The sequence below is a fragment of the Sphaerodactylus townsendi genome, linkage group LG05 (assembly GCF_021028975.2).
Source record: "Sphaerodactylus townsendi isolate TG3544 linkage group LG05, MPM_Stown_v2.3, whole genome shotgun sequence".
In the NCBI taxonomy this organism is placed as follows: Eukaryota; Metazoa; Chordata; class Lepidosauria; order Squamata; family Sphaerodactylidae; genus Sphaerodactylus; species Sphaerodactylus townsendi.
In genome coordinates this window covers 7,636,186-7,658,838 of record NC_059429.1, presented here as the reverse complement: position 1 = coordinate 7,658,838, position 22,653 = coordinate 7,636,186, and positions in this window count along the sequence as shown.

Below are 22,653 nucleotides of genomic sequence, written 5' to 3'. Positions count from 1 at the left end.
TGAAGCCTGCTGGCTGACCTTGGACTAGTTCAGGGGTCTGCCACCTGCGGCTCTCCAGATGTTCCCTGCTCTTCCATGTGAAGCCTGCTGGCTGACCTTGGGCTAGTTCAGGGGTCTGCAACCTGCGGCTCTCCAGATGTTCATGGACTCTCCAGATGTTCCCTGCTCTTCCATGTGAAGCCTGCTGGCTGACCTTGGGCTAGTTCAGGGGTCTGCAACCTGTGGCTCACCAGATGTTCATGTACTACAATTCCCATGAGCCCTACCACTTGGCCATGCTGGCAGGGGCTGATGGGATTTGTAGTTCATGAACATCTGGAGAGCCGCAGGTTGCAGACCCCTGGGCTAGTTACAGTTCGCTCAGAACTTTCTCAGCCCTAGCTACCTGACAATGTGTCTATTGCAGGGAGAGGACGGGAGCTGCCTTGATTATACTCCTTACAGGAGTATAAATCCAAACTCTTCTTTTTATTCTCCTTTGAGATCTGGTGCAAAATGCTTTTAGTAATCAATATATGTGTATCTGCAATGTTTATCTGTAGCAGCAACACTGCAAAACTCTCAGGATGCAGAGTTTAGACATAGCAGTCATGTTAGTCTATTCCCGTGTTTCCCTAAAAATAATAATAATAATAATAATAGTGATGATAATAATAATAATAATAATAATAAGAAGAAGAAGAAGAAGAAGAAGAAGAAGAAGAGGAGGAGGAGGAGGAGGAGGAGGACGAGTTTGGATTTATACCCCCCTTTCTCTCCTGCAGGAGACTCAAAGGGGCTTACAATCTCCTTGCACTTCCCCCCCACAACGAACACCCTGTGAGGTGGGTGGGGCTGAGAGATCTCCGAGAAGCTGTGACTAGCCCAAGGTCACCCAGCTGGCGTGTGTGGGAGTGCACAGGCTAATCTGAATTCCCCAGATAAGCCTCCACAGCTCAGGCGGCAGAGCGGAGAATCAAACCCGGTTCCTCCAGATTAGATACACGAGCTCTTAACCTCCTACGCCACTGCTTATATTAATTTTTGCTCCGAAAGGTGCGTTAGGGCTTATTTCCAGGGGAGGTCTTGTTATTTTCCATGATTTTGCACCCCTCCTGCATGACCGGATCAGCTGCGTCGGGGAATCTGTAACTAGGGCTTATTTTGGAGCAGGGTTTTTATTTCAAGCATCCTCCAAAAACCCCGAAAAATCATGCTAGGGCTTATTTTCGAGGTAGGGCTTATTTTCGTGGAAACAGGGTAGCAGATGAACGAGATCCGAGTGCAGGAGCTCCGACAAGATTTCTGGGTTGTGAGCTTTCAAGATTTCAAGTTCCTTTTGTTAGGCGCCATCTGACGAACGAAGCGTTGACTCTCGAAAGCTCGTACTCCCCAAACCTCTTGCTGGTCTCTCAGGAGTTGCTGGTCTTTGTAGCTCTCCTGTGGCAGGATAACACCGCTGTCCTCTGAAAATAACCTGGGCAGATATTTTGGCCCGTCAAGCAGGGGCTGCGGCTCTCCTCTTTGCTCCCCACTGGAAACGCCCTCCTCGCCGAAGGGCTGCGAACCAGAGCAGCAGCCGGGTGCCTTCTCTACTAGATCTTCCTGAGATAGTGATGCCGAACCTTTTCAAGACCAAGTGCCCAAATTGCAACCTAAAATCTACTTATTTATGGCAAAGTGCCAACACGGCAATTTAACCTGATTACTGAGGTTTTAGTTTAGAAAAAAATGGTTGGCTCTGAAAATGGCGCATGCTACTCGAGTAAGTTTCTGGTGGTAATCGGTGGCTTTGCTTTGAAGCAACCGTGCAACTGTTCCAACGGGTGAATCACGACCCTAGGAGGGTTTACTCAGAAGCAAGCCCCATTGCCAGCAACCGAGCTTACTCCCAGGTAAAGGATCACGCTTTAGTTCTTTGCATGAAAATCAGTGGGGTTTAACAGCGCTTAACAGGGTTACCTACACGGCTTCCCCAAAACTAGGTTTGAGGTTTAATGCTAATAATCGAGCCCAGCGGCCCAGGCGGAGCAGCAGTGGCGTAGGAGGTTAAGAGCTCGTGTATCTAATCTGGAAGAACCGGGTTTGATTCCCAGCTCTGCCGCCTGAGCTGTGGAGGCTTATCTGGGGCATTCAGATTAGCCTGGGCACTCCCACACACGCCAGCTGGGTGACCTTGGGCTAGTCACAGCTTCTCGGAGCTCTCTCAGCCCCACCTACCTCACAGGGTGTTTGTTGTGCGGGGGGAAGGGCAAGGAGATTGTCAGCCCCTTTGAGTCTCCTCCAGGAGAGAAAGGGGGGATATAAATCCAAACTCTTCTTCTTCTCTTCTTCTTCAGGCCAGCCTAGATATATGTGTGGGGAGGGCACTCTGTTTGCGTGTGCCCACAGAGAGGGCTCTGAGTGCCACCTCTGGCACCCGTGCCATAGGTTCGCCACCACTGTCCTAAGAGGAAGCCGTCAGCAGAGGGAGTTGCAGGCACAAGCAACCCAGCTTGGCCTTTCTTGGAAAGCTCTGCCGAGGGTGGGGTTGGCGGTAGAACCGGTTCTGCTGCCTCCATCGATCGGTCTCTTTCCTCCCTCCCTGTTTCCCTTTCCAGGGGCTGTTGGTATCCTGCAGAGTTGTCAGGAGTAGGAGTGTGTGTGTGTGTGTGTTCCCACCCACCCCCTTCCCCGCCAGGAGCGCAGCCGCGGCCTTTTCTAACGCACTTGTCTGACGTGCGCACGGAGAATGGTGTGAGCTCTGGCGGTGACTCACTGACTACGAAGAAGAGCCAGTTTGGGCAGGCAAAGGCTGGTGCTCAGCTGCTAAAAATACCACCTCTTACCCTCCCCCCCCTTTTCCTTTGTATTGCTGCCTTTTCTCTTTTTTTTAGCTGGTTTGTCACAGGGGCCTGGGGCCTCGGTGCCGGCTCACCTTCCACGGGCAAGCAGTAGTCCGGAGCTAAGCCCAAGAGTCCAGCGCAGCTTTTTCGAGCATATCCGCAGGCAGCCTTGACAGGGAAAAAAATCAGAGCGAATGCAGCGTAACAATACGGTAATTAAGAACAGAACGCGTTAAACTCTTGCCGCTCAACTATTGACGGAGGGTGTATGTGCAAAAACAACACATTGAAGAAGACACACAGAAGTGAGGGTGGTTCGAGGGCTACACAACAGTGTTGTAACATGGACAACGTATACACGCGTCTGTACAGTTCAATAGTCCCATTTGTGCGCAAGATCCTTCAGCAGATTCTGTGTTTTGTACTGAGTCTCTACATCCCCTTCAGATTCTCTATTCACCTGCAAACCAGAAGGAGTGGACTCCGATCTTCTTAAAGGGAAAGCGTAACAAATACTGTATACAGTGTAACTCTGGAATGAGGAAGAAGAGAAGACGAAGAAGAGTTTGGATTTATATCCCCCCCTTTCTCCCCCTTAGGAGACTCAAAGGGGCTGACAATCTCCTGTCCCTTCCCCCCTCACAACAAACACCCTGTGAGGTAGGTGGGGCTGAGAGAGCTCCGAGAAGCTGTGACTAGCCCAAGGTCACCCAGTTGGTGTGTGTGGGAGTGCACAGGCTAATCTGAATTCCCTACATAAGCCTCCACAGCTCAGGCGGCAGAGCGGGGAATCAAACCCGGTTCCTCCAGATTAGAATGCACCTGCTCTTAAACACTACGCCACTGCTGCTCCTGAACAGTGTTGTTGGCTAAAGTTTCCAGTTTAGATATCAATAAGCAGTGTCACACATTATTTTGGAATGAATCATCTTGTTAAGCATGCGGTGCGTTGCTTCTACCATACAGCTCCCATCCATAGATGGTTAGTTTCATAGATTAGTCGCACCTGTGTGTGCATTCACCTGGGATTCCCCAAAATCCTTGGTCACACGTGTGATTCCCGATCCTTTGGCACCCAGGTCGGGCCTGAGCACCTGCCGCTTTGCTTCGCAGGTGGAGGTGAGCGCTGGAGAGAGACGGATCAGGCGCAAACCAGAGCTCAATACACCTCCCGGGAGGCCCAGGGCTTAGCCAGGAAAGAGCCACTGGGTGCTTGGCCTCCAGGACCAAGAAGAAGAAGGAGAAGAAGGAGGAGGAGGAAGAGGAGGAGGAGTTTGGATTTATATCCCCCCTTTCTCTCCTGCAGGAGACTCAAAGGGGCTGACAATCTCCTTGCCCTTCCCCCCTCACAACAAACACCCTGTGAGGTGGGTGGGGCTGAGAGAGCTCCGAGAAGCTGTGACTAGCCCAAGGTCACCCAGCTGGCGTGTGTGGGAGTGCCCAGGCTAATCTGAATTCCCCAGATCAGCCTCCACAGCTCAGGCGGCAGAGCTGGGAACCAAACCCGGTTCCTCCAGATTAGATAACACGAGCTCTTCACCTCCTACGCCACTGCTGCTCCTAGAGCCAGGATGATAGAGTAAAGGTAACAATCCCTAGGTCCCTATCTAGTCACTGACTATCTAGTAAAACCCTCTCTGTAGGTCGAGACAGGAAACAGCGTAACAGCATAAAGTCCTTTTCTTCCAACAACACCAACCCTAGCACTGATCCTGCTCTGCATAGCGACCGTGGTATTCTCTTGGTGGCCTCCTGTCCAAGTACTAACCCAGGCTGAGCTTCTAAGGGCTAATGAGATCAGGCTAGCCCGGGCTTACCTGGGTTAGGGCGTGGGGACCTGGGAAAGACCCCCGCAACCTCATCCACATGCCACGAATACTGCCCTCAGGCATGTCTGTATGTGTCTGTGTCTATATATATGACCCAGATCACAGATCAGAGGGGCAGCTTGAAACGCCAGAGCCCTCAGCAAGGAAAGCTAAGAATAGAAGCCGGAATCTTTCGCCTTGGGAACGGCAGCCTCATCCCGGCGCCTCCGGCCAGGAGAGCAAGTGAACCGAAAAGCTTACACCAGAGAGGGAAAAAAAGTCTGCCCTGTTATTTCCGCCAGCTCAACTTCTACCCAGAGGAAGAAGAGCTGGATTTATATCTCTCCGTCTCTCTCCTGAAGGAGAACTCCAAAGGCTTGACAATCTGCCCTTGCCCTTCTGCCATGCCCCTCACTAACAAACACACTCGCTGTGAGGAATGGGTGGGTTGAGAGCCGAGCTCCCGGAAGAATCTTTGTGACTAAGCTCTGGGGTCACCCAGCTGGCGTGTGTGGGAGTGTACAGGCTAATCTGAATTCCCTAGATCAGCCTCCACAGCTCAAGCAGCAGAGCAGGGAATCGAACCCGGTTCCTGCAGCTTAAAATGCACCTGCTCTTAACCACTACGCTTCTTTGGGGACTGCCCACAACAGGACGTAGCCCGGAACCTTCCCCACCTGGAAGGCCAACTGGAAGAAGAAACGCACGTAAACCACCCAATGGAGCATGTTCCTAGTTCTCATGCCAAAAAAAAGTGGGCCGTCGGTTGCTTTGGGCTGTCGGACGCCAAAAGTTTTGGCCTTGCTGCTGGGCCCTATCTGTTGGCTGTAGGTTAATCTAAAGACAAAAGAGGGTGGGTCCCCCAGCAAGCCAAGGAGCGTTTTCCTCAAAAGCTCTTCCCCCCCGCCCCTCACCCATAGCCTCTTTGTTCACTGCTACGGCTCCTCATTCGTCTGCCCCAATCACCTGTCACCAAACCCCTACAGATGAAGAAGAGTTGGACTTCTATCCCCCCTTTCTCTCCTGCAAGGAGACTCAAAGGGGTTTACAATCTCCTTTTCCTTCCCTCCCCCTCACAACAACAAATGTGCACGTTCCTGTGAGCTTAGGGGATGGGGACTGAGAGAGACTCTTACCAAGAACAGTGGACACAGAAGAAGAAGCTAAGAAGAAGAAGAAGAAGAAGAAGAAGCACTAAGAAGAAGAAGAAGAAGAAAGAAGAAGAAGAAGAAGAAGCAAGAAGAAGAAAGAGAGAAGAAGAGAGAAAGAGGGAAGAAAGAGAGGGAGGGAGGATAGAGGGAGGAGAGAGTGAGGAGAGGGAGGAGGAGGAGTTTGGATTTATATCCCCCCTTTCTCTCCTGCAGGAGACTCCAAAGGAGCTTGGCATAATCTCCTTGCCCTTCCCCCCTCACAACAAACAATTACCCTGTGAGGTGGTGGGGCCGATGAGAGTCTCCGAGAAGCTTCTCGTGACTCAGAGCCCAAGGTCCGCACTCTTAGCTGAGGCGTGTAAGTTGCGCAGAAGCTGCTAATCGAGTTCCCCAGATAAGCCTCCGCAGCTCAGGTGGCAGAGCGGGGAATCAAACCCGGTTCCTCCAGATGAGAGCACGCCTGCTGTTAACCGCCACGCCACTGCTGCTCCTGGGGGAAGATGGGATCCCCAGGCATCGCCACCACGACTTGGGCGCAACCTGGTTGCCATGGTCACCAGAGGCTGCGATCAGCCTCCTTGGAAGGGGAGAGCCGGGAACGCCCACTGCTTAATTGCCAGGTGCCGCAGCCGTCAAACGGCAACTCCAGCAGGGCCAGGCCTCTCTCCCAGAAAGAGCTGCTCTCATCCTTGGCGGCCAGCCAGGAGAGGCCTGTGACGGAGAGCAGACCCTGCCAGCTGCTTTTCATTTAGCGGCCTCCAATGAGAGCCGGGCGGGGATGGGGGAGGAACGCCCTGTGCAAAGGGGCCGGGGCAAGGGTCCCACAAGACACGGGCCGGGCCGGAGGGGCCCAGTTTGGCGCACAGCTCAGTTGGAAACCCGTGGCGCTTGAGGGGGCGAGGGGTGGGGGCAGGCAAGGCTGTCCTTTATTCTTCCAGCTGCAATGAGAGTTCGGCGCCCTGTTTCTCCGTCCCTGCACCTGCTTGGGTTTCTGAAACCCAGGGAGCAGGGCTACGGCAAAAGGCCTGGGTCCAAAATTCACCCCCCTGCTCGGCCTCCTCGCACGTAATGCTAAGTTGCCTTCGGGATCAGAGCTGAACATGTTAACACGGGTTAAGAAGAAGAAGAAGAAGAGTTTGGATTTATATCCCCCCTTTCTCTCCTGCAGGAGACTCAAAGGGGCTGACAATCTCCTTGCCCTTCCCCCCTCACAACAAACACCCTGTGAGGTAGGTGGGGCTGAGAGAGCTCCGGGAGAAGTTGTGTGATTAGCCCAAGGTCACCCAGCTGGCATGTGTGGGAGTGCACAGGCTAATCTGAATTCCCCAGATAAGCCTCCACAGCTCAGGCGGCAGAGCTGGGAATCAAACCCGGTTCCTCCAGATTAGATACACGAGCTCTTAACCTCCTACACCACTGCTGCTCCTAAGGCCTAACATTCACCCCCACCCATCTCCTCACACGTTAAGTTATACTGGATCAGAGCTGAACATGTTAACACGGGTTAACCCAGAGAGTAAGAGAAGCTCAAGAAAGCTCAAGCCGATACAGAATAAAATCAGTTTGAATTTTATTCAGCCAACTGGGGCAAAAAATAGTATTAGAGGAGCCTAGTCAAAATGGCAGCGTGTTCTTACTTTTATAGCATTATCGCAGGTTACATTCAAAATGGCAGAAAAGAATACACCCCCAAATGCCCACATCATCCATCAGTCATACAGAAAGGTGGAGATTTCCCCTTTTCCCAAAACATCTGGGGATGTCTAAGACCCTTATTGGAAGGTGTCGGCACCTGGTCCTTTGACGCAAGATGAACTAGGGCCTGTTTCTTTCTTATCTCTATTGCCTTTTTGTTGCCCTTCTTCCTAGACAAAGAGCCTAAACATTTTCATGTTTCTTTCTTCTGTCTCCTAGAAGAAGGGCAAATTCAAGGTATCTAGTCGGGAGCAGTGTGACCTTAAAACAGTTGAGTTTGCACATTCTGGTTAACTCTGAACAAGGGGCATTCTGTTGGGCTGTCAAGCTTGCCTAGTAACAAGAAAAAAAATAGATTCTCAAGCCTGCATCTTTACTTTGGTCAGCTACATTACGGTTGCCAACTCCCCTTTACAGAAAGAAAGTAATGGGGGGCCAGAAGAAAACCTTTGCTTTTTCACAGAGTATATTCTCCTTATTTTATTTATTTATTTATTTATAATTGGTTTTATAGCGAATGCACTTCCTCGGCTCGCGATAGGGGCCTTCTTGGGCGGTGAACAACACAATAAAACAATAGTTACAATAAAACCCCATTAAAACAGCAATCAATAATGCTACATTGGCATCCAATCGTCACTTCTGTGCCTACAAACAAGAGTTTGGACGGGGCGTGTGGTTGCTGCAGGGGACGGGCCAGAGTTTTTTCTCATGCCAGAAACTATTGGGGGGGGGGGGGTGTGCTTCCTGCTTCAGAGCATCCCTTGAGAAAGCAACAAGCCAAATCATAGCCCTTTGCCTCGTGGGTTGTTTTTCTCTAATGGGCCAAAGAGCTATCGGAGAGGTTAAGGGAGGAGGCCTACGTTCGAGGCCACCTCCTGCAGAGAGAGGAAGTTCTGGGCTGAAGCGTGTGCTGTGGAAAACACCACCTCGCCAGCCCATAATTAGCAACCCGGGGTGGGGTTTGCTGCTGGAGGGACAGGTTCAGGCCTTCGGGGCTGGTGAGAGGTGTTCGGCACCAAATCCAGCTGCCGGTTTCAGTGGCCGAATGCTGTCGCGCCCATGAGCAAAGAAGTGCCGGGGCTCAGGTTAATCTTAGGAGCAGCAGTGGCGTAGGAGGTTAAGAGCTCGTGTATCTAATCTGGAGGAACCGGGTTTGATTCCCCGCTCTGCCGCCTGAGCTGTGGAGGCTTATCTGGGGAATTCAGATTAGCCTGTGCACTCCCACACACGCCAGCTGAGTGACCTTGGGCTAGTCACAGCTTCTCGGAGCTCTCTCAGCCCCACCCACCTCACAGGGTGTTTGTTGTGAGAGGGGAAGGGCAAGGAGATTGTAAGCCCCTTTGAGTCTCCTGCAGGAGAGAAAGGGGGGATATAAATCCAAACTCCTCCTCCTCCTCCTCCTCCTCTTCTTCTCCTCCTCCTCCTCCTCATTATTATTATTATTATTATTATTATTATTATTATTATTATTATTATTATTATTATTATTATTATTATTATTATTATTATCTGGCCACCAAATTGGCCAGATATATAAGAGTTGTTTGTTGCTCTGCTGCAGTTGGGGAAAGCCCTCAGCACATGTTCAGAGACCCTTCACATCCATTATCACTGTGCCTCTTACATAGATAAGCAATGTTGTTTGCTCTCCACGCTATCCTGTTACCGCTGCCTTGTCTTCTATGTGCGTAATACCCTTTTTTGCTTTGTTTCAACATATCGTGTCCAGTACTTTATGCTCTGTGTAAGATTCCTGCCAACCTAGTCCTATTACATTGCTCATTAGATTTTCATCCCATGGATTGCACTGACCGTTAACAATGTAAATAAAGAAGTGACTTCTCCAGATATCGCTTTTTTTTTCTTTGTAGGACTTCCGGGTTTTTGACCAACTGCCTAGGAAGCAAATCTAATCAATTTGTGAGTGTTTTAATCCCAGGCCAGTGCCACAAAGAGAGGAAATATTCCGTGTGGTTTAGGGTTTCGCTGCCACGAAGCTGCCAACAAAGTTCCCCATATTTTTTTCTCTCTGTAGTCTGCTGTGGCAGTGCTCTGGTGCCACAGTTACTCCGCCATGGCAACTTTAAGAACATAAGAACATCAGAAAGAACCTGCTAGATCAGACCAGAGTCCATCTAGTCCAGCACTCTGCTACTCGCAGTGGCCCACCAGGTGCCTTTGGGAGCTCACCTGCAGGATGTGAAAGCAATGGCCTGCTGCTGCTGCTGCTGCTCCCGAGCACCTGGTCTGCTAAGGCATTTGCAATCTCAGATCAAGGAGGATCAAGATTGTTAGCCAGAGAGCGACTTCTCCTCCATAAATCTGTCCAAGCCCCTTTTAAAGCTATCCAGGTTAGCGGCCATCACCACCTCCTGTGGCAGCATGTTCCAAACACCGATCACATGTTGCGTGAAGAAACGTTTCCTTTGATTAGTCCTAATTCTTCCTCCCAGCAGTTTCAATGGATGCCCCCTGGTTTTAACTTTAGCCGTCTTCCTTTGCTACATGCAAACTTCCCGAAAAATCCTGGCAAAGCAACTTTAGGAGAGACTGCAGAAAAGACTACGAGAAGCTGAGAGCAACCGGACAGTTGTGTGGAAGCGTTGTGTTGTGTTTGCAGGGAAGATCCCATCAACTTCCGAGCCAGGCCAAATGCTTAGTGGGGAAGGGAGCTGCGTTGCAAAGCAAACCTGGGGCGAGAACTTCCCTGCGTTCACAAGTGACGCCTTCCTCCGCATCCCTGTTGACTCATCCCAGGCATTTAAAAAGAATCCCTTATGCAACTTGCTGGCGAAGTTTTTTTTGTTGGGGGTTCTCCTCCAGCACCGGCTGGTTTTCCATCCGCCTTGGATTTTCCATGGCTCAGCCCTGGGTGTGTGCTCTCTGGGACTGGAAAAGAGAGGCAGCCAGCTGTGGAGGCCCCGTGTGATACCATCTCCCTTGCCGGCACGCCTGCCCTGCTGGGAGGGGACGCGGCCCAGCCTCTCTCCCTGCAGAGGAGAGGCGGAGGGAGCCCAGCCACAAAGGAAGGCTTCTTCCTGCCTCCAGGTTTCAGCACCCAAACTGGACTTCCTGCTCGGCTGGGGTGTGTTCCTGTTGGGTGTTTTGTTTTCGTCGCAGTGACTCGGCCTCGAGCAGCAGAGGTTGAGCAGCCGGTTGGGCGTCTGGGAAGCTGCATGCCCAGCGCGGGAGGGGCCCGGTTTCCCCGAAGAGGCCAGTGTGGCAGGTGGCAACCAGAGGCACACCTGACAGATTTGGGGGGGGGGGGCTGCGTGTGTCCCATCTCTGGCCTTGGAAGCCTCAAGGGAACAGCCCTCCACACTCAAGTGAAGAACATAAGAATCTCAGCCTTCCTGCTGGATCAGACCAGAGTCTCAGGATCTAGGGTCCAGCACTCCCTGCTGCTACTCGCGAAAGTGAGGGCCATTCCACCAGGTGCCTTTGGGAGCTTCACAGGCAGTGTAGGTGAAAGCAAATGGTCTTTCATGTAGCTGCTGCTCCTTGGGAGAGCACCTTGGCTATCTGCTGCATAAGGCATTTGCAATCTCAGATCAAGGAGGATCAAGATTGGTAGCCAAAGATCGACTTCTCCTCCATACATCTGTCCAAGCCCTTTTTAAAGCTTATCCAGGTTAGTGGCCATCACCACCTCCGTGTGGCAGTATGGATATTCCAAACACCCAAACTCACACGTTGCAAGTTGAAGGAAGTGTTTCCTCTTTATTAGTCCTAATTCTTCCCCTAGACATTTCTTGGCAATGGATGCCCCTGGTTCTAGTGTATTGTGAGAAAGAGAGAAAAATTTCTCTGCCTGTCACACATTTTCTACCCCAAGCATAATTTTATAGCCTTCAATCATATCCCCCCTCAGACGTCTCCTCTCCAAACTAAAGAGTCCCAAACGCTGCAGCCGCTCCTCATAGGGAAGGTGCTCCAGTCCCTCAATCATCCTCGTTGCCCTTCTCTGCACTTTTTCTATCTCTTCGATATCCTTTTTCAGATGTGGCAACCAGAACTGAACACAGCACTCCAAGGGCGGTCACACCACGGCTTTATATAAGGGCATGACAATCCTTGCAGTTTTATTATCAACTCCTACATCCTAAGCATGTAGGCGCAGAACGAGTATTGAAAAACCTTTTAAGTTTCCATACTGATATTTTCTCTAATTGCATTGCCTTTATGATTTTATGCTTTAATTATGATCAATTAAAGATGAACCAAAGTCGGCCTTTTTGCTTTCTGGCTTTTGTTACTAGCCAGATCAGCAAACAGCCTGGATGAAATGCCCTTTGTTCTCAATTCTACCTGGGAATGTATGAGATTATGAACTGTTGTTTTCGAGGTCTCTTGCTCCCCAGCCAAGCACCTTTGAGTCATGCTCTCTTTTCTGATACTAGCTAAGGAAAGCAAGAACATGGGCTAAATGTTTTAGGCTCTTTTGTCTAGAAAAGTAGGGACAGTAGGGGAAAACACATAACTGATAAGGGGAGGTTGGGCCTAAGTTCTTAAGAGACTGCCAAAAAGCAGTATACTTGATATCTTCTCCAATAAGGGCACTTAGTTTGCCCCTTAAAGGTTGCCTTGGAGAGCAAGGGGGACGCATCTCCACCCCTTCTCAAATGTGATTGGATTTGGATGATGATGAACTCTTTGGGGTGCAATTCTTTCTTTTACTTAAGCTATTCTGATGCAAACCGGCATAAAAGTAAGAGACAGCAAGCGCATTTTAAAGCAGCTCCTCTGATGCTGGTCTTTGCTCGGCCCCAAGTCATGTTACGTTGAATAAAAAATATTTCATCTGATTTTATTCCCTTTGTCGGGCTTTAAGCTTCTTTTGGCTTTTAAATATTTTGAACCCGTTACCCTGCAGTAACAAGCAGGTGCTAACCTAGAAGCTTCCAGCTTTCTATTCTATCTATTACTCCAAATGAAAGCATCAAGCTTAAGATGATGCAGCTCTGTTTAGCTGAGACTTGGGGCCACTCTCTTCTTGCTGTCCTGGACCTACTCTGGAAGGCTGTTGTGAAAACCAAATGGAGGAGAGAAATACCAAGTTCCGTGTCGGGAGTTCCTGGGGGGATAACAATGGAGGGCTGAGGCCAGTGTTCCCTGTGGAATGGTTTCCTGCTTCACAGCTGAGTGGAGCCTCCTTGGACTGCAAGAGTCTTCCTGCGAATGTAATGACATTCGCAGGAAGACTCTTGCAGTCCAAGGAGGCTCCACTGTGCCAGCTAGGATCCCTCCCCCGAGGGCAGACAGCCTGGTCTAGTGGGGTTGCTTAAAAAGCCCTTTAGTTTCCCTGTATAATTAACAAAGATGGCAGGCACCATAATTAACCCTTTTCCCTTTGTGGTGCATATGTAAACAAGCTAGAAAGTTTTGGAAGAGGATGTACAGGCTGATTAAAACGATTATTAGAGTTACGTTTTCGACCGGAAATATTTCTATTTAAGACGGTGAGATCTGGAAAACTAAAACTTGATGTATTATTATATGTGATTACTGTGGCGAGGTTATCTAACACTCAGCTACGGAACGTCCAAATAACACCATCTTCTGAAGACTGGATACTAAATCTAATAGACCTTGCTGAAGCAGATAAATTTTCATTTTTAAGAGATCAAAATTACACCTCTCTCTCAGAAACGGGATCCCTTAATATTATGGCTGAAGTCAAGGTATCCTGGAGTACCTATCTCAGGTTTTGTGTTACAAGGAGGACAAAAACCCAGAAGGAATTCTTTGTTTATTTAAACCTGCGATAATCAAATCAAACCTTTCTAAGGTATTTAAGGTTGTTATTCTTTATTGCTTAAACTGCGGAAGAACCTAGTCTGAAAGAACTATGTCCGTTTGTTACATCTGGTTGAAGTTGGTCGAAATTAAGTGAAAACTAAGCAAAGAAGAATTAATTCCTCGCTGGGGTGGCTGTTTTCTGGGCGATCCCCACTGCAATATTAAAGACGCCTGTGAGCAAAGGTGAGCAAAGTCTGCGAAGTAATGATTTTGTTCGCGAATATTAAAAAAAAGTTAGTTTGTTTATTGAGAATGATGTAATTTAGAATGTAAGATGTTGTTTTTACGGCTTGATGTACCTTAATAAAGCATTTAAATTAAAAATAATAACAACAACTAAGGCTCCATCCTAACGAACGCAAATAGCTTTAAAAAAAATACTGCAAACGATGATGCTTTGCATCTTTGCAACTCGGGCCGCACCTGCAGGGCGGCGCGTGCTTTCCAGCCCCCGCGCGCCGCTCCAGTCCCGGGCTTTGACGTCACCGCTGACGCGTTACACCCACCCCCGCCCCACCGCTGGTGACGCTCGGCAACCACCTTAACCCCTTGCTGCCCGGTGCCTTCTGTACAGCGCTCCCGAGGCCGCCTCCGTTCTCCAGTCACCTTAAAGAGCCGCGTGCTAGCCAGAAATTCGCTCGGTGAAGCCTCCCCTGCTACCCCCTGTCGGCTTCATGAACTCTGTCGGTTCAGGGAGGCTGGCACGGAGACGGGATGGCGGGCAAGCTGCACCTGTGGAATATCCCGGGCAAGCTGCACCCGTGGAATACCTGCCTGTCTTGCTCAGCAGGGTCTCGAAGCCTCCCCGTCGCTATTCTTCACATCTTCTTCTGCTACAAGCTGTCACCAATTTTGGCTCCAGCTTGGGTTAAGCTAACTGCTTTTAGGCTTTTGGCTCAAGTGGGGCTACAGCAACGGATGCAAAATGTAGCTCTCGGCAGGAAATGTAGCGGCAGTGGATTCAGGGGCTCCAGGTAAGGCGATCAGGCAGGATCAGGCCCAGGAAGCTCCACCGGGTGCAGAATTCTGCCCCCAGCAGCGGTCTGCTAAATGCCTCCCGAGTGCCCCTTCAAGTCCGGCTGCCCAAGCCTGCCTTGCTTTTGTTCTCATCTGCATCTGGTACACTGCCTCTCTCCATGGAGGTTCATCCAGGCAAGGTTTTTAGTTTATTCCCCTCTGAGAGCCATTTAAACCAACGGGCGCCAATGACAGCTTGTAGCAGAAGAAGATGTGAAGTTATACCCCGCCTTTCTTTCCAGTAAGGAGAATCAAGGCGGTTTACAAACTCCTTTCCCTTTCCTCTCCTACAACAGCCACCTTGTGAGGCAGGTGGGGCTGAGAGAGTTCTGAGAGAAGTGTGGCTAGCCCAAGGTCACCCAGCAGGCTTCATGTGGAGGAGTGAGTCATCGAACCTGGTTGTCCAGATTAAAGTCCGCCTGCTCTTAACGGGGACACCATGCTGGCTCTCTGGGAGGTGCACAAATCAATGAAGCGCCGAATCCACTGCCCATCCATTTTAGAGGCCGCTCTCAGCTTGCAGTATTTCTCCATGACCAAGTCATTTTAGACCCTGCTGGGATTCCCTTTGTGCGGAGAGGGCTTCCTTCTTGTGGAAAGTTTCACTTCCTGTGCAAACAGCGGATGGCTTTTCGGGGTCCCACCGAGCCAACACCAAAGACCCGCAGTGCACCAACATTACCCACAACCCTGCTCATCAGACAAACCCCTATCTTGCCCCCTCCCGACACCTTTTTTCCGAAACAGAGGAGGAGGAGTAGTAGTTTGGATTTATATCCCCCCTTTTTCTCCTGCAGGAGACTCAAAGGGGCTTACAATCTCCTTGCCCTTCCCCCCTCACAACAAACACCCTGTGAGGTAGGTGGGGCTGAGAGAGCTCCGAAGAACTGTGACTAGCCCAAGGTCACCCAGCTGGCGTGTGTGGGAGTGCACAGGCTAATCTGAATTTCCCCAGATAAGCCTCCACAGCTCAAGCGGCAGAGCAGGGAATCGAACCCGCTCCCTGCAGATTAGAATGCACCTGCTCTTAACCGCTATGCCACTGCTGCTCCCGGTTCTTTAGTCTTTCTTCTTGGCAAAGTGCTCCAAAACCTGGCTCCGTTGGGCGGCCTCTTTTGGCACCTTCCCCAGCTGTTTTCAGGGATGGGCAACCAACACCGTGCCCAGGATGCCAACAGGAGGTGAGCCATCTCTCTCACGTCCTTGGCCATTCCTATTTCCAAGCAGGGAGAAGCGTCCGGGCTCAGATTCTACCTGTAAGAACATAAGAACATAAGAACTAGCCTGCTGGATCAGACCAGAGTCCATCTAGTCCAGCACTCTGCTACTCGCAGTGGCCCACCAGGTGCCTTTGGGAGCTCACGTGCAGGATGTGAAAGTAATGGCCTGCTGCTGCTGCTGCTGCTCCTGAGCACCTGGTCTGCTAAGGCATTTGCAACCTCAGATCAAGGAGGATCAAGATTGGTAGCCAGAGATCGACTTTCCGTTCCCAAGTCCTTTTTAAAGCTATCCAGGTTAGTGGCCATCACCACCTCCTGTGGCAGCATATTCCAAACACCAATCACACGTTGCGTGAAGAAGTGTTTCCTTTTATTAGTCCTAATTCTTCCCCCCAGCATTTTCAATGTCTGCCCCCTGGTTTTAGTATTGTGAGAAAGAGAGAAAAATTTCTCTCTGTCGACATTTTCTACCCCATGCATAATTTTATAGACTTCAATCACATCCCCCCTCAGCCGTCTCCTCTCCAAACTAAAGAGTCCCGAACGCTGCAGCCTCTCCTCATAAGGAAGGTGCTCCAGTCCCTCAATCATCCTCGTTGCCTGTCCAGCAAGGCAGGGCGGGCCAACGAAACCCTCGATGGTGGAGTCGGGCCACTAGGCTGGAGGGAGAGAGGTTGCGTCCAGCCGGCAAGGAGTTAAAGAGGAGCAGATCTTTTGGCTGAGAGGCCCCCAAAGGAGCCTGACCTCACTGGAGGAGGGAGGACTAGAAGGGGGGGTGGAGAAAGAGAGAGAGAAAGAAAGAGAGAGAGAGAAAACACACCCCTCCCAGCCGCTCAAGGATGCCCAACCAGGGGCCAAGCTGTCCTCTCCTCCCATCGCAAAAGGCCAAGCACCGGTGATTCAGCTCACAGCAAAAACACCAACACCCACTCCAGCTCGGCCACAGCTGGAATCGCTTTCGCTTGCAACCCAGGCCGCAAAAACAAGTGCTCTCCTCCGGCGGGGCTGCCAAGGACTCCCCACCCCACTGGGCTCCGGTGTCTTTAAGAACAAGCCAGCTGGATCAGACCAGAGTCCATCTAGTCCAGCTCTCTGCTACTCGCAGTGGCCCACCAGGTGCCTTTGGGAGCTCACCTGCAGGAGGTGAAAGCAATGGCCTTCTGCGGCTGTTGCTCCCGAGCACCTGGTCTGCTAAGGCATTTGCAATCTGAGATCAAGGAGGATCAAGATTGGTAGCCATAGATCGACTTCTCCTCCATAAATCTGTCCAAGCCTCTTTTAAAGCTATCCAGGTTAGTGGCCATCACCACCTCCTGTGGCAGCATATTCCAAACACCAATCACACGTTGCGTGAAGAAGTGTTTCCTTTTATTAGTCCTAATTCTTCCCCCCAGCATTTTCAATGGATGCCCCCTGGTTCTAGGATTGTGAGAAAGAGAGAAAAATTTCTCTCTGTCAACATTTTCTACCCCATGCATAATTTTATAGACTTTCAGCAGCTCAGGAGTAAAGCCTTGGATGGATCAACCTATCTGGGCATACAAGCCCTGTCTGGGAAAGGGGAGAGTTGGCAACCAAAGTATGCAAAGTGACCTCTGGTTTGTTGTGGGCTTTCCGGGCTGTGTGGCTGTGGTCTGGCGGATCTTGTTCCTAACGTTGCACCTGCATCCGTGGCTGGCATCTTCAGAGGTGTATCACAGAGAGGTGTGTCACACACTCTGTCTGGGCACCTTTCCCACGTGTGTTTTTGGCAACTTTCCCAACTGGACGCAGTGTGTGACAGACTTCCCTCTGTGATACACCTCTGACGATGCCGGCCACAGGTGCAGGCGAAATGTTAGGAACAAGATCTTCCAGACCACAGCCACACAGCCTGGAAAACCCGCAACAACCAGTTGAGTCCGGCCATGAAAGCCTTCGACAATACAAAGTGACCTCTGTTTAGGATTGCCAATATGGGGGACAATTTGGGGGGGGGGGGAGCAGTATTTCCCATCCATGTTACTGCAGAACTTTCAGCAGAGGGAAGAATTGTCTAAGGTTTTCACGGCCGGATTCAATGGATTGTGGTGGGCTTTCCAGGCTGTGTGGCCGTGGTCTGGTGGGTTTTGTTCCTAACGTTTTGCCTGCATCTTCAGAGGTGTATCACAGAGGGAAGTCTGTTACACACTGTGTCCAGTGACAAACCCACCACAACCAGAGGGAAGAACGGTTCTGCATGCAGGTGATGCACCGCGAAGCTAAGAAATACGAAGCTGGTTTATACCAGATCGGAACCCCATGTGAGTCACTGGGTGAAATCTTGGCCCGTCTAGTTCAGAACTCTCTCGAACAACTGTGGCTGTCCCCCACCACAAACACCGAAAAGCCTTTCACGATTTTTGCCGAGATGCTTTCATGGGAGATGCCTGAAACTGAACCCCACGTCCTTCCAACACAACACACGTGTATTGTCGAAGGCTTTCACGGCCGGAATCACTGGGGTGTTGTGTGGTTTCTGGGCTGTATGGTCGTGTTCTAGTAGCATTTTCTCCTGACGTTTCGCCTGCATCTGTGGCTGGCATCTTCAGAGGATCACGGCCATGTTCTAGTACAGTGGTGGCGAACCTATGGCATGGGTTTCAGAGGTAGCACTCAGAGCCCTCTCTGTGGGCACATGCAAACAGAGTCCCCCCCCTCCCCCATCTAGGCTGGCCTGGGCCACTGGGCTTGATTATTAGCATAAGATTATTAGCATAAGATCTAATTTTGGGGAAGCAGTGTCGGTAACCCTTCTAAGCGCTGTTAAACCCCACTGATTTTCATGCGAAGAACTAAAGCGTGATCCTTTACCTGGGAGTAAGCTCGGTTGCTGGCAATGGGGCCTGCTTGTGAGTAAACCCTCCTAGGGTCATGATTCACCCCCTTGGAAGAGTTGCATGGTTGCTTCAAAGCAAAGCCACCAACTACCACCAAGCTTACTCCCGAGTACCGCGCACCTCAGAGCCAACCGTTTTTTCTAAACGACAACCTCAGTATTCAGGTTAAATTGCCGTGTTGGCACTTTGCGATAAATAAGTGGGTGTTGGATTGCAATTTGGGCACTCGGTCTCGAAAAGGTTCGCCATCACTGTTCTAGTAGCATTTTCTCCTAATGTTTCACCTGCATCTGTGGCTGGCCTCTTCAGAGGATCCTTCAAAGATGCCAGCCACAGGTGCAGGCGAAACGTCAGGAGAAAATGCTGCTAGAACACGGCCATACAGCCCGGAAACCACACAGCACCCCACAATACACTTGCCCCACTGCTCAGCCACACTCTCGGATTCTTCACTGGTGCCTGAAATTGCAGTATTCTCGCTTGCTGGGGGTAAGGACCTCATACTGACAATAGTTTTTCCAGTTTGAACGCTAGGAAAATATTGTTGTCCTGAAGGGAGCATCCTCTGTAGACCACACAAAGCATCAGCAGAGACCGCAAGGCAAGCCGGCGTATCTGCGGGCCTCTGCGTGGCCTTCTGGGGGCTTTCCAGCCCAGATTATTTATCCTGGGATTGATGCTGTGCAGGAGCTGAGGGGGATTCCCCCCCCCCCCCCAATCCCAGCCTTCTGAACGACATCGAAGCTCCTGGATCCTCTCTGACCTTCCCCTGCCTGCATTGAGAAAGATCCCAGCAAAGTCTGGTTGGCCACTGTGGGGGGCAGGAAAGTCCAGGTTTCCCCCGTTCCCGCCCACATGGCAGCCATTCCCCCTGCCACAATCCCCTGAGCCCCCCCCCCCCCACAATTGGTAAGTGACACACTGAAATACCAACAGAGTGGCATTATCGCCATATCAAAAAGATCCCCATTAGCAGCATGGCGGGGGAAAGGTGTGGACCCAGCCCTCTGTAAACTTTGCTGCTGCAGCAGCATGTAAAAACCCTCAGTCTCGCAGCAGGAAGGCCAGACGTTTGCTGGCAAAGACCTGGAAGGTCTGCGCCAGTGGTGGCGAACCTATGGCACAGGTGCCAGAGGTGGCACTCAGAGCCCTCTCAGTGGGCAAGCACAAACAGAGCTCCCCCCCCCCCCCCCCGCCCCACATCTAGGCTGGCCTGGGCCGCTGGGCTCTTATTAGCATTAAACCTGAGACCTAGTTTTGGGGAAGCAGTGTAGGTAACCCTGATAAGCGCTGTTAAACCCCACTGATTTTCATGCAAAGAACTAAAGCGCGATCCTTTATCTGGAAGTAAACTCGGTTGCTGGCAATGGGGCTTGCTTCTGAGTAAACCCTCCTCGGGTCGTGATTCACCCGTTGGAAGAGTTGCACGGTTGCTTCAAAGCTAAGCCACTGACTACCACCAAGCTTACTCCTGAGTAACGCACGCCTCGGAGCCAACTGCTTTTTCTAAACTGAAACCTCAGTATTCAGGTTAAGTTGCCGGCACTTTGCGATAAATAAGTGGGTTTTGGGTTGCAATTTGGGCACTCGGTCTCGAAAAGGTTCGCCATCACTGGTCTGAGCTGAGCCTGAGAGCATTGCCTGCTTGTGTTGTTGGGCCTGCAACACATTCGGGGGGTGCATGGGCAGGGGGCGAAAGGCGCCCCCAAACCCTCAGCCTCTTCTGTGGCTTTCTGCGACTTCTCCAAGCCATTGTCCACAGAGAGATTTTCGAGTTTCTCCTTCCCCCGCTCACTACCCCAGTGACTGAGCAAGAGCCAGCGAGGGTCACGGCTCTGGCTCTTTTTCTTTGTCTCGAGTCCACCCCACCCACCACCAGATGGTCCATCTGAGGCAGGCAGGGCCTTGATCAGTTTTTGCAACCCAGGGTCATAAAGCCCCCTTCCTGCTTGTGTCCGGCAGGTAAAAAGACCGGCAGGCGACGGAAAGGGTTTCTTTTCGCCACAACGCTTGCAGAAATCACAATCACCGGCCACTGCGGGTCAAGAAGAAGAAGAAGAAGAAGAAGAAGAAGAAGAAGAAGAAGAAGAAGAAGAAGAAGAAGAAGAAGAAGAAGAAGAAGAAGAAGAAGAAGAAGAAGAAGAAGAAGAAGAAGAAGAAGAAGAAGAAGAAGTAGTCGTAGTAGTTGTAGTTGTAGTAGTAGTAGTTTGGATTTATATCCCCCCTTTCTCTCCTGTAAGGAGACTCAAAGGGGCTTAAAATCTCCTTCCCCTTCCTCCCTCACAACAAACACCCTTTGAGGTGGGTGGGGCTGAGAGAGCTCCGAGAAGCTGTGACTAGCCCAAGGTCACCCAGCTGGCGTGTGTGGGAGTGCACAGGCTAATCTGAATTCCCCAGATAAGCCTCCACAGCTCAGGCGGCAGAGCGGGGAATCAAACCCGGTTCCTCCAGATTAGATACACGAGCTCTTAACCTCCTACGCCACTGCTGCGTAGGAGGTTTAATGAAAAGTCTACCCGTGGCCATGTTAGCTAGGAGAAGGCCCGGCTCCTAAGGGCAGCTGAAGAATTCTGGGGTTTGCGCCTTTTGCGAGCAACCCAACAGGTGAAGAGCCCCAAGGAACGGCTCTTGCCCAGGAGAGTGGAGAGCTCTCCTGCCCGCTGCAGAATCAGCCTTTGAGGATGCCGTTTGCCTCCCTATGCTTCAGCCCAAGTAATTCGTGCCCTGAAAGAGCCGGCCACTTTGGCCTCTGCTGCCAGAGCTGGGCCTTTGCCAGCCCCTCACATCTGCTCCTGGTTAACCTTCTTCTTTCCCTCCTTCCCAGGGGAGGGAACCCCTCTCTATGTACCTCCCACCCTGACACGCTGCCAGGATGAAGAAGCAGCCCCCCCTCCATCCGCAGCAAAGCCTTCAAGGCCAAGCCAGGCCTGGAGGTTGTCTTTTGGCACAGAGAGGAGAATTCTTGTACTTTGGGGCAGTCCCACGGGGCAAGCAGCAGTGGCGTAGGAGGTTAAGAGCTCGTGTATCTAATCGGGAGGAACCGGGTTTGATTCCCAGCTCTGCCGCCTGAGCTGTGGAGGCTTATCTGGGGAATTCAGATTAGCCTGTGCGCTCCCACACACGCCAGCTGGGTGACCTTGGGCTAGTCACAGCTTCTCGGAGCTCTCTCAGCCCCACCTACCTCACAGGGTGTTTGTTGTGAGGGGGGAAGGGCAAGGAGATTGTAAGCCCCTTAGAGTCTCCTGCAGGAGAGAAAGGGGGGATATAAATCCAAACTCTTCTTCTTCCGTGCCCCCAGTCGCTGAAGCTCTGACCCTTCTGGGGCTCAGATGGCTGTTTCATTGCTCTCCTGGCCCCGTGAAGCAAACAAGTGAATTAATGGCTGAAAAGCTTAGAAAAACAGAGTTATGAATCTGCAGAACTTCCTCTCTCAAAATATTTGCACTTGGGGGCCATACAATAGTCAACCGGGGGCAGGCAGGTGAAAGAAAAGACTAGTTTGAACAAGGCGTCCTAGAACCTGCTGTCCTGGGATGTAGTGATGGGTGGGGGTGGGGGGCACTAGAGGGGGCTCCCGAAAGAAGGAACGCGCCTCACGGAGGAGGGAAAGCCCAGCCAGGGCTGAGTCACAGAGGCAATATTTCTGGGCGTTATGATTAAAATTAAAATTTCTGGGCGTTATGATTAAAGAGGACTTGACCTGGGGCGTACAGACTGCCGCGGTGGTTAAGAAGGCCCAGCAAAGACTGTACTATCTGAGACTTTTAAGGAAACAACAACTGAATGGAAAACTCTTGGTGTCCTTTGACGGCTGTGCTATAGAGAGTGTCTTAACCTACTGCATCTGTGTATGGTTCTCCAGTTGCACAGTGGCGGATAGGAAGGCGCTCCAAAGGGTGATCACTACTGCACAGAGGATTATCGGCTGCCCTCTCCCCTCCTAGGAAGAACTCTATAATTCCCGAAGCCTAAAGAAAGCCCAAAATATTCTGAGGGACCCGTCTCATCCAGCACGCTCTCTTTTTGAACTGTTACTATCCAGCAGACGATACAGGTCTATCAAAACTAGGACAAAGAGGCTTAGAGACAGCTTCTACTCTAGAGCTGTGGCTATGCTGAACTCCGGGGCTTTGTGTTGATGTGTTTGGGGCTGTGTAGGGATGGGTGGAGGAAGGGGAAAGTGAGGATGGGGTATGAGTCTGAAATTGCGTGCATCGAGGAATGCTGCTGTAAATTTCGTTGTGCGTGCACAATGACAATAAAATGCTTATGCTTATATCCCACTCAGTGCCCACTGC